Source organism: Rhodnius prolixus, unplaced genomic scaffold (assembly GCF_049639745.1).
Source record: "Rhodnius prolixus isolate KJV_2025 unplaced genomic scaffold, Rpr scaffold_6, whole genome shotgun sequence".
NCBI lineage: Eukaryota > Metazoa > Arthropoda > Insecta > Hemiptera > Reduviidae > Rhodnius > Rhodnius prolixus.
The window spans coordinates 2,742,156-2,765,835 of record NW_027411634.1 but is presented as its reverse complement, the minus strand read 5'-3'; the positions used below and the strand labels follow the sequence as shown (position 1 = coordinate 2,765,835).

The 23,680-nt window shown below is 32.2% G+C and overlaps 1 protein-coding gene and 1 long non-coding RNA gene across 5 annotated transcripts in view; one reads left to right on the top strand and one right to left on the bottom strand.

The window, feature by feature from the left end:
• The window catches only part of LOC141460840 (uncharacterized), a 160,823-nt gene that overhangs the window by 52,368 nt on the left and 84,775 nt on the right, over nucleotides 1-23,680 (bottom strand). The window contains exons 1-3 of one of the 4 annotated variants that reach the window (XR_012462389.1): nucleotides 22,980-23,139; nucleotides 21,150-21,379; nucleotides 20,859-21,080 (exon numbers count right to left, since the gene is read on the bottom strand). The exons of 2 other annotated variants lie outside the window; for them this stretch is intronic. The gene's annotated coding sequence lies outside the window, so the exon portion shown is untranslated. Of the gene's footprint in view, nucleotides 1-19,727; nucleotides 21,081-21,149; nucleotides 21,380-22,979; nucleotides 23,140-23,680 lie in introns of those variants that run through there. One more of the 4 variants, XR_012462390.1, reaches the window with a different exon arrangement.
• Nucleotides 6,640-13,363, top strand: LOC141460634 (uncharacterized). The gene is made up of 4 exons (XR_012462263.1): nucleotides 6,640-6,928; nucleotides 7,260-7,486; nucleotides 11,295-11,396; nucleotides 11,538-13,363. It is a non-coding gene; the product is annotated as an uncharacterized lncRNA (long non-coding RNA).

Below are 23,680 nucleotides of genomic sequence, written 5' to 3'. Positions count from 1 at the left end.
CCATACTATGGTTTTTTTAAAAAAATTATTAATGTACGAAAAGTGAAGACAGGGAGACCAATTTACGATACAGGAAATCTTAAAAACTTATATTTCCGGTGTAAAATTGCACGATCGCGTAACGCCTTTCTCTTTGCATAGTCCCCGCCATTTTTTTTTTTTTTTTTTTTAATTAAAAAGCACTTTAACATGCTAATAGTTGCCTTAAAATGCCAAGTGCAAGCATGCAAGATTGTACGTAGATACCGCTAGGTTGGTTAATGCATAAAATTTCGCAACTACTTTTTTTATATTTATTACGTATATGAATTATAGCTTATGCAATTCACAATTTAGGGCAACTACGTTAATCCCACTAAAAACCTGTTCTTACAAATATTTTGCAATCAAACTGGTTACTGTATTTATTTTATATTTTTTTACGCATGCGCGTTAATGTTTATTGAAATCTGTGGGACAAATATGGTATAGAATTTTTGATTGGTTTTTATTTATACCAGCTGACCGATTTTGAACATAACCTTACACTGTTAAAACCCTTAGTTAGTATCTGAGTTTGACGTCAGATTACAGCGCTTTTTGTGTACATAACGAACACATAAACTTATACAAAAGAATTTTCGAAAAATCACTTCTTTTTTTCGAAGGAATGAAGGGGGGAACGTCCAATCTAGGGAAATTCTATTAGGGGTACTTCTAACATTGATCTGTCATACCTTTCTCTAAGGTTCCATTTTAGTTCAATTTACTGAGCAGACTTTTTTTACGTACTCAATTTAGGAGAGTTAAATTGGATAAATTCTAGGTTTTCTGGGAAATTTCTTAATCAAAAATACTATTTTATTAACCAGTTAACTGTTTCCACCTTGTTGGAAAATGTGTCCCCTTCGTGCATCGTCCAAAAATAAGCGATGACGAATATATTCGTCAAACCTAGAGTATGTTTGATGTGAAATTGGTCATTGCTATGAAATGACTTTTATATTTTTTTTTTTCGTTATTTATTTCATGTACATTCATTCATTTATTTATATTAACATAAATTGAAACCAAAAACGTCAAAAATAAATTTCGTTGCTCTCGAATATACTATTGTTGTTGTTCTGGGAACAGCTTGCTACACACTGATTTACTTTCTTCGATCGGACAAAAATATTTTTTCTAAATTACCTTATTATCTCAAAAACGCATTCAAATGATAAAGTGTTATGGAGGAAATCCGACAAAGAATCACAAAAACTTGGAAAAATCTGGTGCCACTATGTAAACAGCTCACTCAATACTCTCCTTGCATAAATACAAAATTACAAAGAATGCACAATGCTGAAATTATCCCGAGTAGATGGCAACATTACAGACCTGGTATTTATGCAAATGAATCCCTGATCACAGATGATAAAATACCAACAATTATGCAGGAAAATATCTTGGCAGGTTAGTAGCCCACGACTCAGCAATTTGGATGATCCCTAAATCTTGAACCGCGCACATGAGCCAAAAGCTCTGCCTCTTGAATACAGGTAAAAAGGGAACAAAAGGATCCCAATCCCGTTTTTTATTACCAGGCGTGCCACTTACTGTCATAGTCTAGTCTAACACAATATATGAATTCGTTATTTGATTCAGTGATGACTAATAAAAGACAAGGATACATTTACGAAGACTAATTCATACTATATCTATTCCATTAGTTCTTTTTATTTCGACATTGCCTCAAAATATTCCAAACTTCTTGCAGTTTACGAATATATTTTAGTTTTAACTAAAACTGTAAAATTAACTGCCGATGGTCACTACTGAAATCGCATGACGAGTGTCATAGCACCAAATTTTACACTTTTCTTCATGACGAATATCTTCCGTCATAAACTGTTAACTGGTTAAATGGATAGATTTATTAAAAAAATACGTTGATCTAACAAACCGACAGACAAACAATTTAAAACCAATTTTTTGGAGACTTTTTTTGAGAATCTCAAAACGGATATATCTTATTAAAACTCAACTTCCGTCAATGTCAACACAATCATAAATACTTTTTCGCAAAACTAATGGTGTAAAAGAAAATAAAAAGAAGTGGGGAAACCCCCACTAATCTATTGTTAATTACTAAACAAAATTAAAGAAAATTTCATTAAAACAAAACTAATTAAGAAATTAAAAGATATAAAACTTTATTAATTAATAGTTCTTAGAAATTTAATTTCCACCATTAAAAGAAAAACTTTTACCCAATTAAAATAATGAAAGATTTGAATGTAGAAATCACAATGGCTGTGACACCAAAAAAATTACAACAAATATTACGTCAAAAACAAATACCGACGTCTAGTGATGACATCATTATTTAAGTTTGTCATTTGAAGTTACTACGAGAATATTTACACAATAAGTAAAGTAATTATCTAAGCAGCATTGTTTTAGTTTAAAATTTGCTGCAGACAATAATTGAAGAAGCAGTTTAGGAATTTTGTTGATTACAATTATTAATTATATATATTTATTCTAGACATGTTTCTAAAGAACTTGAAAGTTTGAACCCTTTGCAGAACTCTTTATGTTCACCATTTATTCTCATAAAGTTCTTACCCAACAAACGTTCTTTCAACATGGAATATTTGTACAACATTTATTTCACGCTAATATTGTGTTGGTTGTTAACAACTTACAGAGAACGCCATCTTCAGTTCTTCTCGAGAACTATCTTAAAACAATTTTTTTTTTCTAGAAAAATAACAAGTAAAAGTTACTTATTAATAAATACGAAGAATACGGATTAGCTTAGGAGCCATTTTGAAGGAAGTAAGTGAAGTAAGTTTATCCATTAAACAAAGAGTCACTTCCGGTGGAGAAATTTTCTACAAAGTCGATTTTAACAATCATATTGAACAGTACCCAAGAGATAGTAGCGTGACTTAACGGAAATAATGGTCTCTGTAGAGGAAATCTACCCATCCCCTCTCTCTCAGAAGTACCCTTTATTGGAACTTCCGGGAAAAATTGTTCGTAATCACAATACGAAGTTAGAAAGAAAATTGTACGAGAAAAAATCTCAAAATACTAAAAACAAAACTCTACTCAGAAAAAAAAGACAACTTTCGGTTCACCGATTTTGATAAAAAATTTTGCAGAGGAATTTTCCGCTAGCATCCAAGCTGGATATCAGATTTTCCTACCACATTACGCCTTTTCCGTGTGCAGTTTTCGACCATCAACCCTGGCCGGACCAGTTCTATCTAAAGGTGGCATAAGATAGTACATTGTACTGAAATGATACTCAAGAAGAAAGCTATTTCCTATATGTGCACTTAAAAGAATTTCCCCACAGGAAAACTGTTTAAAAGAAAAGTTATAATTATTGCACAAATCTGCAATAATAAAAAAAAAGCAACTCAATGATTTTTTTTTATTCAAAATTTTTAATTTCAATTTTCATAAATTTAATTACATAAATAGTAAATAGAAAATCGTGTTTATCATATTGAATTTTCCTCAGGTTTTCTCATTTGAACGTCATAGAATATCAAGTGTTGAGAGCTCTAGCATTTATGTGGTCTAAAATATATGGCAACACTGTTGTATTGGACAGAGCTTGGAACTGACAGTGGTCTTATAACCTTCCACTTCTATAATATTAAATTTCATTAAGTGCATAGCCGGAATTCTGTGCGAAGAAAATCAATTAAATGCCACTTTATAAAACAGGAAATACAAGTAATTCGAAATTTTCTTCATTAAATGGTGCTGGTTATAATAAAGGTTATTCAGTTCGAAATGCTGCTCAAAAGTGCTACATATATGGGATAATAACGGAAAGGTTAGAAAATTGAATTTTTGTTTGTATTTTTCATGTGTTTTTTTTTTCAACGGGAAAGCTCTCTTATGTAATTTTCAAATTAGTTATAAAGGCTCACGGTTTGGTGAAAATAGAAAAGGAAATTTATGTATTCAGGAAGAAAAAGAGGGAATTTGTATTAAAGGTTAATACGAGGGGATAACCGTTTCTTATTGCATTTAAGGCATAACATGTCTTGCTGTTAAATATTTCTTTTAAACTGCATAATTTAATTTTTTGCATTTAAAAAGAAACTTGTTAACGTAACTGAGCGAAAAGAAAACGTTATTTAGATGAAAATGTGGACAGAGGTCATACAGCACGCATGTTTATTGCATCTCAGATCGGATTTGGACTTTCATTCACCATCAGAGGCAAGGAACTAATCAGCATGCTCCTTATCACATAGCAATTTCAATAAACCAGAGTTTTTGGCCAGTAAAAACATTCCTGTGGCTCCTCAGCCTCCTTATTCGCCTGACTTGAGTCCTTGTAACTTTTTTCTCTTACCAAAGTTAAAAAATCACCTCAAGGGAACTCATTTTGGGACAGTCGTAAACATTCAAACGGCTGTTACCGACCAACTGACGGCTATTCCAGTATCGGAGTTCGAGCACTGCTATGAGGAGTGGAAGAAACGTCTCCAGCGCTGTGTGGCTTCAGAAGGAAGTTATTTTGAAGGTGACAATATAGAATTGTAATTCTTTTTGAATGAAATTTTTTTTAAAAAAATCAGTCTCATTACTTAATTTACAGACCTCGTAATTAGCCCTAATTCTCCCTTTCCCTAATGGCTATGTCCTACTCATTAGTAATTTTTTTGATATTTAGTCCTTCCAAGACTGCTATATTAAAAGCAATATCACGACCTAATAAATGCAGTAAGGAGAAACAAAAGGGCGATTTTCGTTTGCCCTTTTTATCAGCACTACTAGCGCTGACATTTACTGGAAGAACGGATTCAACCTTTACCAAAAAGAGTTAACATTTACTTGTTATAAGTTAAAGAGACTCGAACCTTGACTTTTCAGTTTGATCCAGTTGAAATACTTTTTAACGTTAACAATATCCTGTACAATCCTTTCACTATAAAGATCTCCAGATGAGAACTTAGTTCTGTCTATAGTTGAACCATTCCAACACTAATTGGTTGAACAGAATCTATTAGCAGTGTCACTGGGTAATTCTGACTAATTGCTCTTAGAAGCATCTTATCTTAGATCCTGTCTAATCTTATTAGGATCCGTAATTTGTGTGCTTAGTTTAAGGGGTAGCGTTAGCCCTAAGCTTTGACCTCGTACTAAGGGGCTGGATCGTAAATTAAGTCGTTTGAAACAGATCAAATGTTCAATACAATTAATTATTAGTGTGTGGGCGTTTTATTTATTTAGGATTTATTTATTTAATTAATTAGAGGAAATACTACGTAGATTTTCATTTGTGAGTTTCACCGGAAGTAGGCGTTCTCCAGATTTTTATTGAGTACGATGAGTGTGATCAAATTACATCAAAAACGGAAAATCTATCATTGGAGATCGATCAATGAGTTTGGTATAGAATATATCTCTATTGAATCCAAGGAGAGAACACTGTCCGGGTGCCGGCAAACAAACTGAACAAACTCCGGACGCCAGTAACATCAGATAGTGACGGAAACACAGCTTAAAGTTAAACTTAAGTTGTAAACTCAAATCCAGCAGTAACAGAAAGTCGTGCAACGTATCAAGAACAGATATTTTTTTCTCAATACTTATTTTCTTTTAACATTTCCCTTTAAACTTTATAAGCTCATTGCTCTACATTGAAGATTTTCAACTTTAATCTGAAACATTTTCCACGAAAAAATAATTTTAGCAGGAAAAATCCTAGGAGGTAAATTATTATGGTTCCCGCCTAAGGGGCCCGCTCTTAAATAAAGTGGTTAAAATAGTAACTAGAAGCAAGGATTTCATGAAGTGTTTTTCGTTTTCCATTTTGTTGGTCTGTTTTTAAGTTGTCAATTACAGACAGACAGACGAATTTATTTTTTTTAAAAAAACTCACTTGTGTGAGAAATCTCACCGAGATAAAGATATAAAAACTAAGGCTAAAAAGAGAGCCTATATTATTCCTCACATTTATTCAAGCAAAGAGATGAGTCTCCCAGATGTTCCATTTTGACAGAAATATATGAAAATTACATGCCCAAACCAGACATCAGGCTTTTTATGTCTGAATACACCTATCAATACATGAGAGAGAGCCTGATTGGCGTACAGCTCTTCTCTTATAAATCTCCTCCTACTACTTTACATTCTCATTCAATGTACTTTTGGAAAAAGCATTTACAATAAACATGTCACAAACATACGCTTTTTTTATTAAAAGACCAATACGGATTACCACAGATAAATTGGGGTATAATTATCTGATAACATTATTAATTATGTTCGGGGCAAAAATCAATTGATTTCAATTTTTTAGGCAGGTTTCATTTTATTTTATTTAAGGCGCTTCAACATGTGAGGCCATTGGCGCCTTGAGTACACTGCAGGACCCCTGACAAGTAAAAACAAAAAAAAAGCACTTGAATATACTAGCGTTTCTCGCATGTTTTTCACTGTTTTAAAGTTTTCTTATTAAGATTTTACTTATTTAAGCATTTGTTAAATGACTAGTATCGCATATTCATCAATATTATATTTACAAAATAATTATTTGCATTACAAATGAAATAAAAGTATAATTCCGTGTTTCCCACTTAAATTGGCGCGCCCCACCCCCTTATAAAATGCAACTGCAACTTTACAATTCTAAAAATCATTACACGTGCACTAAATATATAGAACCATAAAAACTATAATTGTTTTTCATTGATTTTTATTTCATTATTTTCACAAAAAAAATATTTTAAGATTCATTAACGTTTTGATTAATACATGTTAAACCACTATATAACCTCCCACAATCAGAAAGTGTAGTAAGTTAATGATAGTAAAAGTGAAGTTAAAATCTGTACAACAAAGATAGTTAATCTATTTACGATGATTGGTAAAAGCCAAGGATACCATAAATATGTGTGCTACGAAGTGTAAAAGCGAAGACATCAGTAAAGTAAACATCTTTTTTTGGTATTAGTATTTGCTAAAAACATTTATTTTGTATTCATTGGACTTCACGATCGCAGTAATTTCCCTTCATTTAGTAAGTGAAAATAAAAATAGCATAAAACAATCAAGTTGTAAAAAGGGAGCTCAAAGAGAGAGAAAGAAATGGTGTACACAATGAAAATTTATTTTTTGAAAAATATGACACGTTACCAAAACTCTTTACAACACTGATAGAATGTAAAATATTACGAGGAATGTAGCATTCTATGCTTCCTTCCACGTCTACTTTTTTTAAAATGAACCATGAGACCATTTATTTATTTATCTGTATTTAGGAAATCCTGGAAAATGAAATACTATCCCAGATTCCTGTCATTGCGGTCAGGCCTAGAGTTCTCTCGCATACCAATACTGTTTCAAGTATTTTTTTTTGCGATCCATCAATGAAATGTGCGGCAGACAAATACTGGAAAATATCTCCCAATTTTGATTCGTGAAAGACTGGAAAAAAAATATATGTTGTGGAAAAACTCACTCGAATTTTTCTCAAACGGCACTTGACGTAAGTAAATTTTCTTTAAACATATATTATGTATTATACTCATGTCCGGATATGTGTTAACTCAGAACTGAGGAGTCTCTTGAGATTGAGCAGGTTAATCGGATGACTGGTCTCCTTATTGGGACCACGGTAGGTTCTCTGAACCTCAGTGTATAGTCTTAGCCCCAGGAAGAAGATGAACGGGTTTTCTCATATCCTATTTGACTGCCTCTGATCGTAAGGTGGCCAAAAGAGATCGTTTTACGCAATGAACGACGATTCTGAGCTTTGTGAGAAAGGGGAATTTTTCTTCTTAGGCCATCTAGGGGATTGTTACAATAAGCCTTTACGCTGTCTCTGGGGACCGGTCTCGCTCATTGAGATAGAGAGAATCGATTGTAAAACAAAACAAAGGGTGCTGCCCAAATAGATCGGGTTGCTAGACACACAGCGTACCAATCAGTCAATCAAGATATATAAAGTGGATAAAAAAGAAAGAAGTCAACACCAATACTACACCATTGAGAGATCCTCAATTCGTCAGGCAAAAAAAAAAAAAAAACGAAAATCGTTCCTAACACTAATACAATATGTCAACAAAATAAAATAAACCAAACCAGCAACAGAAACATCCAAATCAGAATAACAACATATCATAATCATACAATACCAACAAATAAGCGGGCAGAACAATCAAACTCATGCCCCGTAGATGTGGTGGTGGATAATGCCAATCGAGTCCACAATGATAGACTCCGCCAAGGCCTCCAATTCCCTCAGATCAATCCCTAGCTCCTGAAGGAAGCTGAAAGTCAGCTTAGGGATGACACCTCGGGCACCGAACCAGAGACCCCGAACCCGAAACTCTCGGTCACCGAAGTCATGGAACCTCTCTTTCAAGAAGGGGACACAACTCTCATATATACCTTTTTTTCCAAGTCCACCTTCTCCGCCTGGTCCGGGTCATTGCTCTCGAATCTCACGGTCGGGTCGAGGACTAGGGCCGATCTGTCGCGGTCTTGAATGGCGACTATATCAGCATACCTCGTCGATCCCGCTGAGTCGATGCAATAAACTTCCTCAAAGCATGTATATCCTTTTTCCCTCAGGAGCCGAATTAGCTCGTGCTTGACCTTATGGTGGCGCCGAGTGATAAGGAGGGAGTTAAAAGGGCATTTTCCCAGCACATGAGCTGGAGTTTCCGTCTCCCTGCCACACTTGCGGCAGAGGGTCCCAACTTCTCCCACCATTTGTCCACCGGCACCAGGAACACCACGAAGTGGTGCGTAGTTAGAATTCAATTTTATGGCGTTTATCCACTCCGAACCTGTCAATATTCGTTTATCGAAGAGGAATTTATTCAGTTTAGGCGCATCCCCAAAGTGTTGAGCCCCGATACCCTGCCACTTGCACCGAGTCCATTCCTCGAACGCATTCTCCCGCAATGTCTGCCTCAATTTTTTGACGCTCGTGTGGTGCTCCTGACTCATGTCCTCTTCACGTAGATGAATAGATTTATGAATAATTTTTCAAAGAAAACGGCATTCTGAATAATTAAATATGTTAGAAACTCATGAATTGTGGTAGTTCGTAGAAGTGTTCGCTTCCGCTGCTGTCATTTATAAAATATGATTGCAATACTTCCTCCTCAGCTGCGGCAAAAAGGAAGTAAAAAAAAAAAAAAAAAATAGCTATAAAAAGAAGTTGTTTATAGTTATGGGATTAAGGATTTGAAAGAATGGCTGAATCCTTTTTTTTCTGGTTTAATTAAAGAGAAAGTGTGAATAAGGGAGAAAGGAATTGTGGATTACAAGAAAAGAAATGACGAGAAGAAGAAAGCAGGAAAGTGTGACTAAACGGGAGAAAGAGGCCAAAGAGAAATGACAGTAGATAAAGAAAAAAGAAGTGGGAATGTTAACGAACACGATAAGGTGGGAAGTGTGAATAGAAGTAGGAGAAGAAGGAAGAAAGAAAAATAAAAAGAAACTCCGAGGTGACAGGTCTGAATAAGAGGACAGCAATACGATCTAGCGGTGAGAAAGGAAACATCTCATTATTCCCCATTCCCAAGTTACTCCAACACCAACATTCCTGGACCTTTATCACGCCTCCAACTAATCAACTGAGAAAAGCGCAAAGAACGAAGAGAGAAAACAGCATTGCAACCCTGAGAATATATTTACTTTTATCTCTTTGTAATCTTGTTTTTATTAACGGGAGAATGGTTGTAATCCCAACCCCGTAAACTGCTGACAGATAAGTTCAAAACAAACGTAAACACTGAATTATTACTGTTGGCTAGTTTTTTTTTTACATTTATTTTCTTCTTAATCAGAAGAAGACGTACGGATTTTCGCTTAAGAGTTTCAATTATACTAAAAATAAGAACTGGTAATAATCGAAGACAATTTAAATTTGGTATTTCATTTAGGTGACCCAAGGAGATCTAGACAGTGCTTACATATTGAATCCCTAAATTGTATTGTAACTTCAGAAAGAAGCTTCATCCCTTTTCACCCTAAGTACTACCTTAAAAAGCATTTCCTGAGGGGAAAAAAATACAGATCTACAAGTGTAAAATGAGCATACTAAGTTTAAAGAAAATCACGTATAAAATGAAAAAAATAAATCTAAGCAGAAAAAAATGGTACTTCAAGTTAGCTGATTTTTTTTCAAAAGCTGATTACGTCATACGATGGCACCAATTCCAAAAATTAAGCTCGAACTTTCAGTGATTCACAATTTTTGAGAAACACACGGACATTTTCTGAAATATATTTATAAAAAAACTATTTTCTGACTTAGAAGATCTAAACGCAGTTATTTGCATATAAAACTGTAGTTCGGCAACAAAATCATATAATAATACTTTCTTTCATACTTTTAGAAAGAGAAACAAATATTAATAACAAAAGTAAATAAAATAATCGCCATAATTTTTTTTCCCCCCAGGTAGGGCTCAGGTAAAGCTACAAAATTATTATACTTTGTGGAAGGAAAGCAAAAGCTCATGAGCTTTACCAATGACTTGTTCATTATTTTTGGTGACTGATAATTTCAATAGGATGAACAGACAAGAAAGAAGACACACCAACCCTGTAATGTAGAATATTACTTTGTAAACTAGCCCTGAAGGTGGACCTAGTCCCTAGGTCGAAAGCTCGGCAGAATAAATGAATCACGACTGAAATGGCAATTATTTTTTCATCCTATTTACCAATGACATTTTTCCAAAAATTGAAAGCAACAATTTAATAAATAGTAAACCTAAATATATTTCCAAAATAACATTTTTTTTGTTTTTCTTTCTTTCTTTTTCATCTAGAGAGGGGTCCTTATCAAGTATTTTTAGTAAAAATTCCATCATCATAACAATACTTTCTTTAATATCATTTAAAGTAAAATGAAAGTTTTTAAAAACTTACTAGGTAAAATATGAAAAAAAAAATATTTCGATATCAAATGAGAAATATCCAAGTTGAGATCACTTGGGATCAAAATGAACATATTTTGGGCAATGATCACTGTTAGTATGCTTTCAAAATACCATTATAACAACTAAAATCGCAAGGTGATACTTTTTATTTTGATTTGATACCATCCAATTGAAACTTAACGATCAAAATCCCGTTTTAGGGCTTTCTGAGATTGATTAAAAGTATAATATCGCTGCAGTTTTTAGTTTTGCAAAACTTTAGAAATAAATATTGTATATCTTAAAATTCCAAAGAAAAATACACATGTTGGAACTTGAAAATTGTAGTAAGAGAAATTATTATTATTTATTTATTTAATTTTATTATTTTTTTTAATTAAGTTTACGTTCTAGGTGCACTCTGTTAGTGGAAGAACGAACTGAGTAAACGCCTTTCTCTAAAAAACATTTAATTACTGCCATTATTTTTATTTACCGAAGACTAAGCAGGTGAAAGTAAGCTTCGTTTAATAGTTATTATTTAGTCTAAGTAAATATAAATAGATTCATATAGTGTTATGTAAAATAATAAAGAAAAAATATGGAAAGTTAATTTTTTTTAAAGAAATGTTTAACAATGTCTTTTTTTTTTTGTAGAGAAAAATAAAATGACTTGGAACAAATTAACTTTTTATTTTTAATTTGCATTCAAAACAGGAGCGCAGAACAAATATTAATACAAATTGGCATTGAGTAGCTCCTCTAATGAGACAATAGTTCATTTGTTTCTGTTTTTTTTTTGGTTACCCTGAGTGACAATGATATATACTGAGATCTTAAGGTCACGTACGAAATGTCACCTTTAGAAGAGTGGTGCCTTAAAGACGAAGTTCATGGGTAGCAGGGTATTATTGTGTTCAACCGGAAAGATAATAGATCTTTACAAAAAGAAAGTGTCGCTACAATAACTGAGAATGGTCAATGTGAATGATAATTTATTAAAGAACATCTCTAAAAATGAATACCAACTTTATTTCGACAACATGCAGCTTTTTTCATCAAGCGGTTCATCAAACTTAGCCCTAACATGCCCTAAAATTGATCCCTGTACACCAAAGGGAGGGTACACGAGTTACTTACTAAACCATGAAAGCTAGACAACAATAATGACCAAATAATTTTCGGACAGATCTGCAACTCCTGGAGAGGAAAAGTGCTGCGATGTATTTTTTCTATAAGCTATTCGAGGCTAAGAGATTGAGCAGCTGTTGTGGAAATTTTGTTGTTTAAAAAAAAAAAAGCAGCTACTGGGATACTGGCTGCCAAAAAAATTAACCAAGCACAAAATTGAATACTTGCTGATGAGTTATCAGACTCATCACGGCCGCCGGGGTTGGCCAATAACCAAGCTGTTAAGTTTGTTGTTAAGCGGTGGATACCCCGAGCCCAAGAGTTCGGAGAAGGCTGATTAATTATTCGCTGGATCTGTCTTCTTCAGCCGTTCCTTATGGATTTGCTGCTAGGCTAAATTGAATACCCACTGTTGTACCCCCAAATAGGAAGATGTTGTACCTCCAAAATGGAAAGAGAGATTAGTTGAAACGGGCCGTAGGGGAAAAAAGTGGGGCCTAAATTTCGATTACTTTCCTAAGTGGTCGGGGTAGGCTTACTTTTTAAGCACATTTCAGAACATTGTGCTGAAAGTGGGCCAGTAATAATTATTTTTCTAAAATTGTACGCCAGACGAAAGCATGAGTTAGAACTGGAGAATGATGAGATATGAAAAAGATTTCTACTTCCTCTTATTTAAGTACAGAAAGTATTATGATCATCTCGAATTGTCGATTTCGACTTTTCGCCTCATTTTGAGATCCTCTGAGTCAGAAAAATTGATTTTTATTAATTGATCTTACGTGTGGCGTGTAAAGTGAACAATATTACTATACACTCACCTTGGTCTATAACTTTTCTTTCAAACCTTTTTCTTTTTTCTACAGCAAAATTCAATAAAGGGCCATATCTAGCTACAAAGGGTGGGTTTTGGCAACCCTCTAAAGTGATAAAGTATGGTGATAAGTGAGCCGAGGAATTTTGCACTTTTAAATTATTTTAAAATGACCAAAAACTCTGGTGCTTCAAGAGTTGGAGCGTTTTAAGGGATCGCCAGGTAATAACACATGTCCATTACATACGTAGTACCTGTGTTATTATCCCTCAACACCCTATTTGGAGCAAATAAAGGATAAAAGCCCTTTTAAAAAGAGATAGATTTACTCAAACTTCCCTGGCTCTTATTTAAAAACCTTTACCCTTATTTAATACAGACTTCTTTCACTAATATTTTATCCATTATTTTATTTACTATTCGTTATTTCAGCTTTAACTGTTAGTTAGCTTTCTTAGTTTAATTATAATCCTAGGTTATTTAAATGTAACCCGTTTTATGTTTAACCAATAAATGTGAGCATAATAAATTCTTGTTATAATTCTCATTGAATAAATCTTACTCCCTAGACACCAATTATCCCTACATTTCAACTGGAGCCAAGAGAATTTAACTCCCCTTATAACAATATCTGAAGGTGTATTAAAAAAATACCCCTAACAAAGAATAATGTATGGTTCTGTGTATTTAATATTACAATAGAGTTGCTAAAATTACGAGTTAGAAGACAAGAATTCGAAAACCGGATGTACCAATTAATGGATATTTCACCACTATTTAGTTTAAAGATTTTTCCTAATAACTCCCAATCATTTATTTATAAGATAAAAAACTCTGGTTTGAATAATTTTACTGGGAATAGTATTTATTATTTCTGAGAGGTAAGTTAGAACTCGTAAGAATTGTTAGAAACCCTCATGCTAGTCTAGTTCACTCCAGATTAACGATTTTACGAATGGACAATTTTTGTGCATTAAATTATGTAAGCCAGATTCAAAACAATGAAAAAGAAAAAAAAATCCTCTGGAATTATAAATATTCAACTGGCCGGAGGATTAACTTGTAAAACAATGGGATTTCCCTAAACTAAATCTGTTCAAAAAAGATTAAGTCAATTGTTAATTAAAAAAAAAAAAGATTAATTAAAATTAAATGAACAAACACCTATGTTTTATTTCTAATTACGAAAAATGGGGAAAGAAAAATTTGAGATAAACTACACAATGAAGAAGAATGAAATTTTTTCATGGATACCATGAGAACAATAATATTGTTGGAAATAATATAACTGCAGCATGCAATAGATGGAAATTTTGACCTTTTACCAATATGCAACGTAATTGCAGATGAAAGCTTTCAAAAGCCATATGGCAAGACTTTCTCTTGACATATTAGTTTTAATGTGTTTTAATTATGTATTATATTAGTTTTATTGCTGCACTTTTTGGAAATGCGGGTTGTTAAATTTGTTCCGAAAAATAAAAATTCTAATATGAGCCATAAAACTCAGCATCCAGCTAATATGGATGAAGGTATATAAGTTTAAATTAAAAATACAACTTGGAACGGCTCATTTTAAGCTATTTCCCATGATGACTATGTTATTAGAAAAGCTGCAAGACAACAATTTAGATGGGTAGCATTCAAACACTAATTTTGAGGACAAAGATTTAGCTTTTGAATTTAAGGCGCCCGGAGACTTCTCAGTGCACTGCCAGCCTAAGTACAGTGTTCTCCTCGTATCATAAAATATTGTCTTATCATCGGATAGTGAGCTGAAGAGGCTCATAAAAAGAGAATAGTAAATTTTCATTAAATTTTGATTTTTATCAATACATTTAATGAATGTCCTTTGACTTAACAAATATAGGGTGAACATTAAAGAATAAAAGATAACGTTGGGAATTCGTTGCCATAGGTAATAGACAAATAAAGTTATATGAACGCAGTTTCTATTTCGATCAATTAAAAGATTAACAACAGATCTAAGTTTTAGCATTCCCTTTTACCGAAAATGTTTATCGAAACTTCAGACTGTCTGAGGATTGAAGAGGCTCAATTTACAAGAGATGACTATCAATAACTACCTTTCAACAAAAATCTAGAGTCTTTAAAAAATCCACATGCTGTGCAACAGACGCAATTTGGCGTTTTCAATACTCAGTTAATCTGGAATAGAATTCTTGGAGTAGACTAAATCGTTGAAGGGGATTTGTCTTTCATAAATGTTCTGACGATATGTTAGAAGGCTACATTACTCCAGGTGGTGTAAATTACATTTAGGGGTATCAAAACGATGTGATGTCTAAACGCATAATGGAATGCATGAATCTAAGTGATTAGATAGGCTTTAAGCTGGCAGTTGGATCAGTTGTGGAGGCCCAATCGCTCGACCTCCAAGACACCAGATCTAAAAATTCCTTTTGACTTTTATTCTGGGAGTCATCTCAAACGTTGGTGTTATTGAAAGAGCTCGTGTACATAGTTGAAATAAACACAAGTGTAAGTTTACTCAAAAGAATAATGGATGGTGCCAAATAAAATTCGCAACAATAATGTGTGATTCTATGATCCGCTGGAGTCAACCTCCTCAAAGAATATATCTTGAGCAATCTTTATGAGTGTCAATTTTTTTTCAAGTTCCAAAGAATAACCATTGCTGACGTTTTGGTTTTGTTCTTCATTGGTGAAAAGAAATAAATGCTAAAACATTGGTCTATTGTACTTATGATTTGAAATAGAACATATGTTCCGAGAACCAAAATAGAGAAAGTAAATTCTAGTATCATATTCGAAACAAAAAAACGGTTGCAGCTTCTACTGGTAAAACTATAAACGGAATAACAGTATTAACTGAAAGGTTTGAGCTGTCAAGTTAAAGATTTTCCGTGTATTATTTATTCTGTACACGCAAGCAACCAACCAAGGAAACCTAGCATAACTCAGTGCATTCACCACTAAAAATGCTTTTAATAGAAAAAAAAAAATCTCATCTTCATAAATCTGATACACGAGCAATACTTTCTCCAACAGAACTATGAGAAATATTAGAAAATGTATTTTAAAGATTACAAGCAGTTACAATTCGAATAATGTAACTATTTTACTCAAGAAAATAATGCATAAAACAAATTTAAAGATAAATAATTAACTATTATTTACTTTCTTCCATCAATTTAACTGTTAAAAACGTTTCTAAAAACATTAAAACAATTAAAGTTAAAGCGACAAAGTAACAGTTTGTGTGACAGTAAACTGATCCTGAGGGAGTTTGGGCTGTAACGGGAATTTTCCCTTCCTGGAAGCAGGCTAATCCACGGGTTTCAATTAAACAGAAGAATAAATAAGTCCCCTTTATTCTATAAATATATATGCTATTGTGGCAAATCCTCCTTTTTTTCCTTTCTAATTCATTTTATGGGATAACATCTGTGGCTGTGGTTGAGAGTTCTTAGAGAGGAATATTCTGACCATTAATTCTTAAGGAAATCCTAACTTCTGGGCAGGTCCCCTTAAGGAAATTTGACTTTTCCCTCAAGCGATAAATCGCGTACAACATGAACTAAATTTTCTCGTGGTACTCTCTGGATAACTGCTTCTCCAGTTGGTGCCAGCCAAGACTTACTACGGTGTAAGAACTTGTCTCGTAGCAGTGGATTGAAATGAACTATAACCTCATACTTCTCAACCACGCAGGGCGGTGGGCAAAGGAGTCGATCCTCAGAACATCTGTGATGTAGTACTAGACTTCTATCTGGGCCTTCCTGAGACTGGACAGAAAGAATTTTAAGCTGGCTTTAAGAGAACGACTGTTCCTAATTGTCAACACCCACTTCTCCACCCTCCGTGAACTTACTACCTGCAATCCCTGGGCAGGTTGTTTCATCACTAATAAAGAGATCATTGGGCAGAATACTCTGACTTACACAACAATAATAAAAAAACGCGTAGAAGTAAACGTCGTGCAATAGTTGTAGAATAATAAAAGAGATATATTTTTAACATTTTCTTCTATTTTCCCAAATCTATAATTATCTAATAATTGGAATGCCAAGTATTGGAAAATAGAAAACAAGTTTCTAAAAATGAACACAATCACTAAATTTGGAATTTCCCCATTAATAACTTGACTTTCTGAAGTCAGAGGAGACAAGAGAACTTCCATTTATTGAAATTAAATTTATTTTTCTTCTAATTTTTTCCCATGAAATAAAATTAGATGTCCGTACTCTTAATACACCCAGAAAGAGGCGACTGTCCTCTTTTCTTATGAGAAAAACTCCTTGAAGTGTTTGTTTCATTCCCATTTGAAATAATTAATCCTTGAAATAAGGAACAACAGTTCTTCTTTCATATTGTTTAAGGATTATTTGTAATAAGGCATAATATATCAATAGATTATTAGCAGAAATTAGTTGTGACTTAATTTAATTATGAGGCTGTTATTAAATGGATTAGTAGACGATTTATGCACAGATCCTTGGAATAGGTCGAAAAAACCTCGACTTTGAAATACTGGAAAGAAAATGGTTACCTTTACGAAAGCTTTCTCGCAATTCAGAAACAAAAGAGTGATCAGCATCTATGGAAACCCAAAACTAGTTTTGAACTATTATAATGGACCTGTGAATAGCAACATACTTCTGAAGCAAAAGTATGTTTAGAAGCTTCTTCCCAGTTACAAGGACATATTCCCCAGGTTAGACAAAGTAGGGCAGGTTGCTGAATGTAATATACTAAACCCGTCTACAATATTTTCAACGGTTTGTTGACAAACATTCTATTTAAAAAATATTAATAATTGGAAAACGAAAGAAAATTAGTAACTTTTTTTTTCATTAAATTAATTAATTTCCCGGAGAGGCGAGGGTAGTTACAAAATAATTATGCATCAAATATTCTGAAAAGTTGTGTTTTATAATCGGGTTAATGCTGAACTGTGTTCGCATAAATTAATAGCATTATTTCAGCTGCTATTTTGCTCGATAACTTGATGAATATAAAACTATTAGAAAGAAAAGAGCAATGAAAAAATATAACAGCATAACATTTCTAAAACACTGCATTTTCTTTGCCCTAACTGCCTCCTTCTTAACAAGCAATTACAACCACCTTTGCAAAGCGTAGTCTGGACTTGACATAATTGAAGTTTACGAGGCTGATATTGACATAAAGTTGAAACAAAAGTCCCTTTAGGCACTCTTCTTTGTGACAAAATGAGATATAAGTACTGTATTTGAACAACTAGCTGCTATATTACCTGTTAAGTATGTGTACAATGAAGTTCTTACATTGTTTTCCCCAACGTTTACCTCCAAGAAGTTGCAGAAAGATTTCTTGTATTTATAATTAAAATTTAGAATCATTTTGAAGCCACTGCAGAGAGACATCTCTCATGACAAAATCATTTTTATATAAATAGTAATTATGTAAGAAATTATCCAATTGGTGAAAATAAGTGCAGTGTTCGAGAAACTTGGTTAGAATTTGCTTGAAAGAAGCCATCTCTAGTTGGTAAAGATAAAATTCAGTGTTTTGAGACATCCAGTTAGAGAGATATATATAGTTATAATTTCTTGTTAGGATGAACCCAGTTAGAGCAAAGAACATACACTGTTTAAGAATTATTATATTTGCTAGTAAGGAGAAACTCAGCGCAAAGAAAGTTCAAAATTTGAGAAATGTGGCTATAATTGCTGGTAAAGATGAACCCAGTTAGAGCATACACTGTTTAAGAAATGTTATAATTGCTTGTAAGGAGAAACTCAGCGCAAAGAAAGTTCAAAATTTGAGAAATATAGTTACAATTGCTGGTAAGGAAGAACCGAGTTAGAGCAATGAAGATACAGTGTTCAATGAAGAAGATATGAAATGTTAAGGAGATACGCAATGTGGTTAAACTATTCCAGATGTCCTGATTCTTCATGTTCTGTCCTTTAATGTTATCTCTTTTTTTCTTTTAATGGAACGGCAGAATACTACGGCTAGAAAGTAGATATGCCCACCCTAGTATCATCCCAGATTCTCGGCAAGAGAGTAGCAATTTGGCTTTGGTCGGGTACAAGAACTTTACAATAGATGTTAGATTTAAATTGCATCTTGAAAGATGAACTAATTTTCTAAAATATAATTTAAAAAAAAAACTTCTAAGAGCCTTCCTAAATCTGCATTAGGAAAAGCCATTGAAATAATATAAGTTACTTTCATAAAATATGTACATTACTGTTGTAAAACTTTTTCCATAAAATTTCGTTTAATGTTGACCATATTTTATAAAGCTTCATAAAAAGAGATTTTCATGAAAACAAATCTAGATGTAATCTCAGTTTAATTTCTTTTCAATTACTCAAGATATTTAATAGTTATCATCGTCATTATTATTATTATTATTATTAGATAATAATAGTTATCATTTTTCATTTAAGTATTCAAAGAAACGAAAACGCACCTGGTGTTCACAGCAATAATTACTGAAGACTTTTTAGCACAAAAGAATTAAAAACTACTAAACTATTTCAAATAATAAAAAAAATTAGAAGAAATTTAAAGTCAAAATTGTTCAGTTAAAAGAACCAAAACTATGTGACGATCAATTGAATACATTTTGAAATTTAAAAATGTACTCACCATATTTGACCGTAATGGCCACTCTCATTCAAATTTTTAAAGATTCTAATTTCATTTTATGTCCATTTCACTGCACTAATACTATATTTTTATAAGATTCAATATGATTTTTATTTTATTAAATTCTTATTAGAAAACCTTTTAACGTTTCAGAATTAAAGAAACAAATTTGAGAAATAATTCGACTTAAAATCATCTAGCACTTACGACTCGGGAACTACAATGGTGCCTTGTGGCGTCACTAGGAACTAAAACAGCTAATAATAGAAACAGAATTTAAATTTAAAACTTATTATTATTTTTATAAAAAATATACAATAATTATTAAAATTATAATCTACATTTAATATTAATAATAATAAATAATAACTTTTAATTTAAGTTGATAATTTTTTTTTTTAAATAAAGATTATTTGAGTTTTATTTTTCTTTTAAAAGTTATTTATAATTAATAAATATTAATAATTATTATTAAAAAATAATTTATATTAAATTCTGTTGAAATAAAAAAACTAAATTGAGCTTAAAAATTATACATAGCGGAAGAATTTACCAACTATTTGGATGCTCATTACTTGTCCTTACACTCGGGGTCATCATGGATGCAATTTTGCATTTTAAAATGTAAGTAATCTTTTTCATTATAATTTATTGTAGAGAAATAAACAAAGAATTTGGAAATATTTTAAGATGAAGAATTTACTAAAACATCTTACAATGATTAGAACTATAAAAGAACTTTAACCAAGTGAATTATTGATAAAGATTTTTCGTGAAAGCCATTTTTTTTAAACAAAAAATTCATTATCTGTTTTTTATTAACATTAACATAGATATATTTGAATCATTTTTACGGTTAATTTAATAATAAAATGAATGCAATAAAAATTTATTATCATTAATTCACTTATTGCAATGTAAGAGAGTTAATATTATTTAAATGCTGATGCAGGCAAGTGATTTTTTTTTTGTAATGGCGGATTAGATTCTCTTTTAAAATCTGTAATAACTGTCGATTAATATAAAATTGAAATGTGAAATGTAATCATTTGTACAATGTTATAACTCTGAATGAGAATACTGAGTTGTGAATCTAAATTTGCCAATTTGCTTCATTAAATCCAATGTTAAGTTGTTCATAGCAACTTCATAAATACATTTACTGGATTTCTAGTTAATATTTTGAGCTTGTAAAAGTAAGTATAAAGGTTATTCTAGCGAATACTACTAAATATTTGGTCTTACAAGTAATTGGTGGGGGGGGGGGTCTAACAAAAAAACTGAGCTAATCTTTGAGCTTTTTCAAAGATTATGACTTTTTAAATGCAAATCTAAGGCATGTTTAACCTAAAGTACTAACTAATTGAATTTAGAATTCATTCTTGTGAATGGTTTAACAATCGTACCTCATATTTAGTTCCACCTTATTAGTAATAAATAATTCTGAAGCATTTCTTCTGATCAAATTAATCATGATATCGTTCTTGAAATTAAAATGAATACACTTTTCTATTTAGCACTTAAATGCAGCTACACCTTGCACTAATTATACAAAATCACTTTGATTATTTCACACTATTCTTCTCTTTGAACATGCCAACTATTTTGCTCGTGCAGAACTCTAAAAACTGAAAACACAAGGAACAATTAGATCAAATAGAAATACAAAATGTATTTAAGTAATCAAATTTACTTACCTACCTCCTTTCTTCAAACTTTTTGAAAGTGACTTCTTATTTATTTAAGTAGATTTCTCGCCTTCATATCCATGTTTCTTTGGCCTAAATATCTCTCTCTCTCTCTCTGATATCAGGTGCAGTGGATTGAAGTGCAGAAAGTGAAGTGCAGTGAGTGAGGTGCAGTTCTCTTTGATAAAATACATTGGATACACTTAAAACTTTTACCTTTGGAAAGTTGCTGTTCTAACCTTTAAAAATAAAATTAAAAAGGTAAGAGAAATGTATTTGACTTTGAAGTTTCGATGTACATAACAACTAATTTATATGATGTATTCTAACTTTTAATAGTGGTAATAATTGTATTAACAAAAATCACAGGGACATTGCCCTAAACATATAATCTGAAAACCTTAATTAATTGTACTTAAAAAACTAAATATTAAGTAACAATTTTAAAATATTTTAGGTGTGAAACGACTTATTTTGGTTTAATTAAAGTTTAGAGAATCTATTCCTTACAAAATTGACTGTTTAGATCCATAGATCATTTATTTTTTAATTTTCCCGGCTAAGAATAACTAACTACTCCTTTTTCTTTTGCTGTACAACAGGGAAAGGATCAGAGGGGCGAGAAAGGGAGCGTAAGGAGCTGGAACTCTCTTAAAATAAGTTTTAGTTTAAACCATTCATTGCACACTTCGCTAACTGAAATGGTTGGCTGGAACCAAAAAAAAAAGAACAAATTTTGTTCAACCTTTGAAGTTTCAGATCACTCTGGTATCCTTAAGGAACTGGAGTTTCTGCTTTCTTCAGAGTGTCTGCAGAAGGACACCCTAGTTCTAGCAACTATTGTAGTTTTACTGTAACAGCGCCCTAAAATGCAACTTATCAGTTCATTAGACACTTAAGTTTACGCCTTGTTCAGATTCCATAGGGTTAATAAGAGATAAGAGCTGTTGTGGGCATCAACTATCTGAGCAACTTCAGCAGTTTAATTAGACCAAAGCGTCCAGTGAAGGGGTCTGTTCGCGAAGTATGAAGGCAAGAGTTTTTATTCATTTATTTAGAAGAGCCAAAGTTTTTCGCACTGACACAATACCGAATAGCCTCCGGCTTTGTCGAAGTAACACTCTAGTTAACTTAGGCGAGTGGCTAACGAACGTTTTGAACATTACCAGTGGATTCATTAAACCCAAACTGTCACCTACACCAGATCCCTGAAAAAATGGCTACCTCACTTCCTCTGAAAAAGATAGCGTTCTCTTCGGTTTTTTTTTTTTATAGAATTGCGCAACAACGAGAGGAGACCCACTGGATACAACACTGGACTTGCTCAGATGTTTAATTGAAACTGAGTGTGACATTCAACAAGATTTAAGCAAGTAAGAATGGAAATCTAAGAAAAAAACTTGTCGAAGTTATAAAACATGATGTAAAGCTCATCGGGCTTTCATCCATTTAAACGAATTTAATTACTCATGTTCACTTATTAAGCTTCTGACAAACCATAGCAAGACAATCATTGTCCACGGCTTGGACAAAATTGGGCTCACATGTTTTCTCACATTTTTTGACGTCTTTCAGTAGTTTACAAATTTCTGTTCGCCACGACTTAAAGATCGGTATAAAATCCAATTGTTTATTGAGATTAATTTAATAAAATAAAAGAGTGTTACCAATTTTGGTAAACCTCAAATAATTAGTCTAAAAAATAGAGCTAATATTGTTCGTAGGAATGGAATTTCTAACCTAATAGATCACTGTATCCTACATTATAATTACTAATATCCTACAATAAAAGAACCTAACTTGTTAGTAATAATGCAACACAACTCAAAATTTACTTACCTCAATAATAATTAAAATCAAATATTAAAAATGGAAGGCCACTTAAATTATTTCACGTAAACACGTTAAACAGAGATTAAACTTCAAGTTGGTTGTAGGTTAGATTTGTAACAATGCAATTTCTACTTCTAAGTTCCTAATTTTCGTCAGCTGTGAAATCAACTAAGCTCATTTCTGTTCAGTTATATGTATCTCTTAAGGATTTACTTATTTCTGAACATAATTCTTTTATGAAAACATTTATTTAAAAATGAAGTATGATTGAAAATAAAAAAAAACGCAGTTTTATAATTTTTTTCTTCTTTTCTATTTTGCTTTTCTTCTTTCATGTCAAAAATTTAAAAAAGGTTATTCTTTGAAATTGTGTGCTGTGTAAACTTTTTTTTACTGTCTTTTAAAGCTTAGAATTCTTTAACTGTAATGAATACTTTTTGTTCTAAATTTTATGAATAATGTATTCACCCTTTTTAGCTTGTTAGGTGAAGTGTTATGAAGAGGTTGATTTTCATTTTCATTATTAGTTGAACGTTGAAAGCTTAAGATTTCTTATTTTGGTTTTTTAAAATCTTGTTCTTAAAGTTAATTACAAGTTTTTCATCATCGGGCTTATAATTCTACTTAAATGATAAAAACTATTAATATTTCTGAATTAAATATGAAAATAGTTCATTTAATTAAAACTTATTGGAAACTGTTAACAA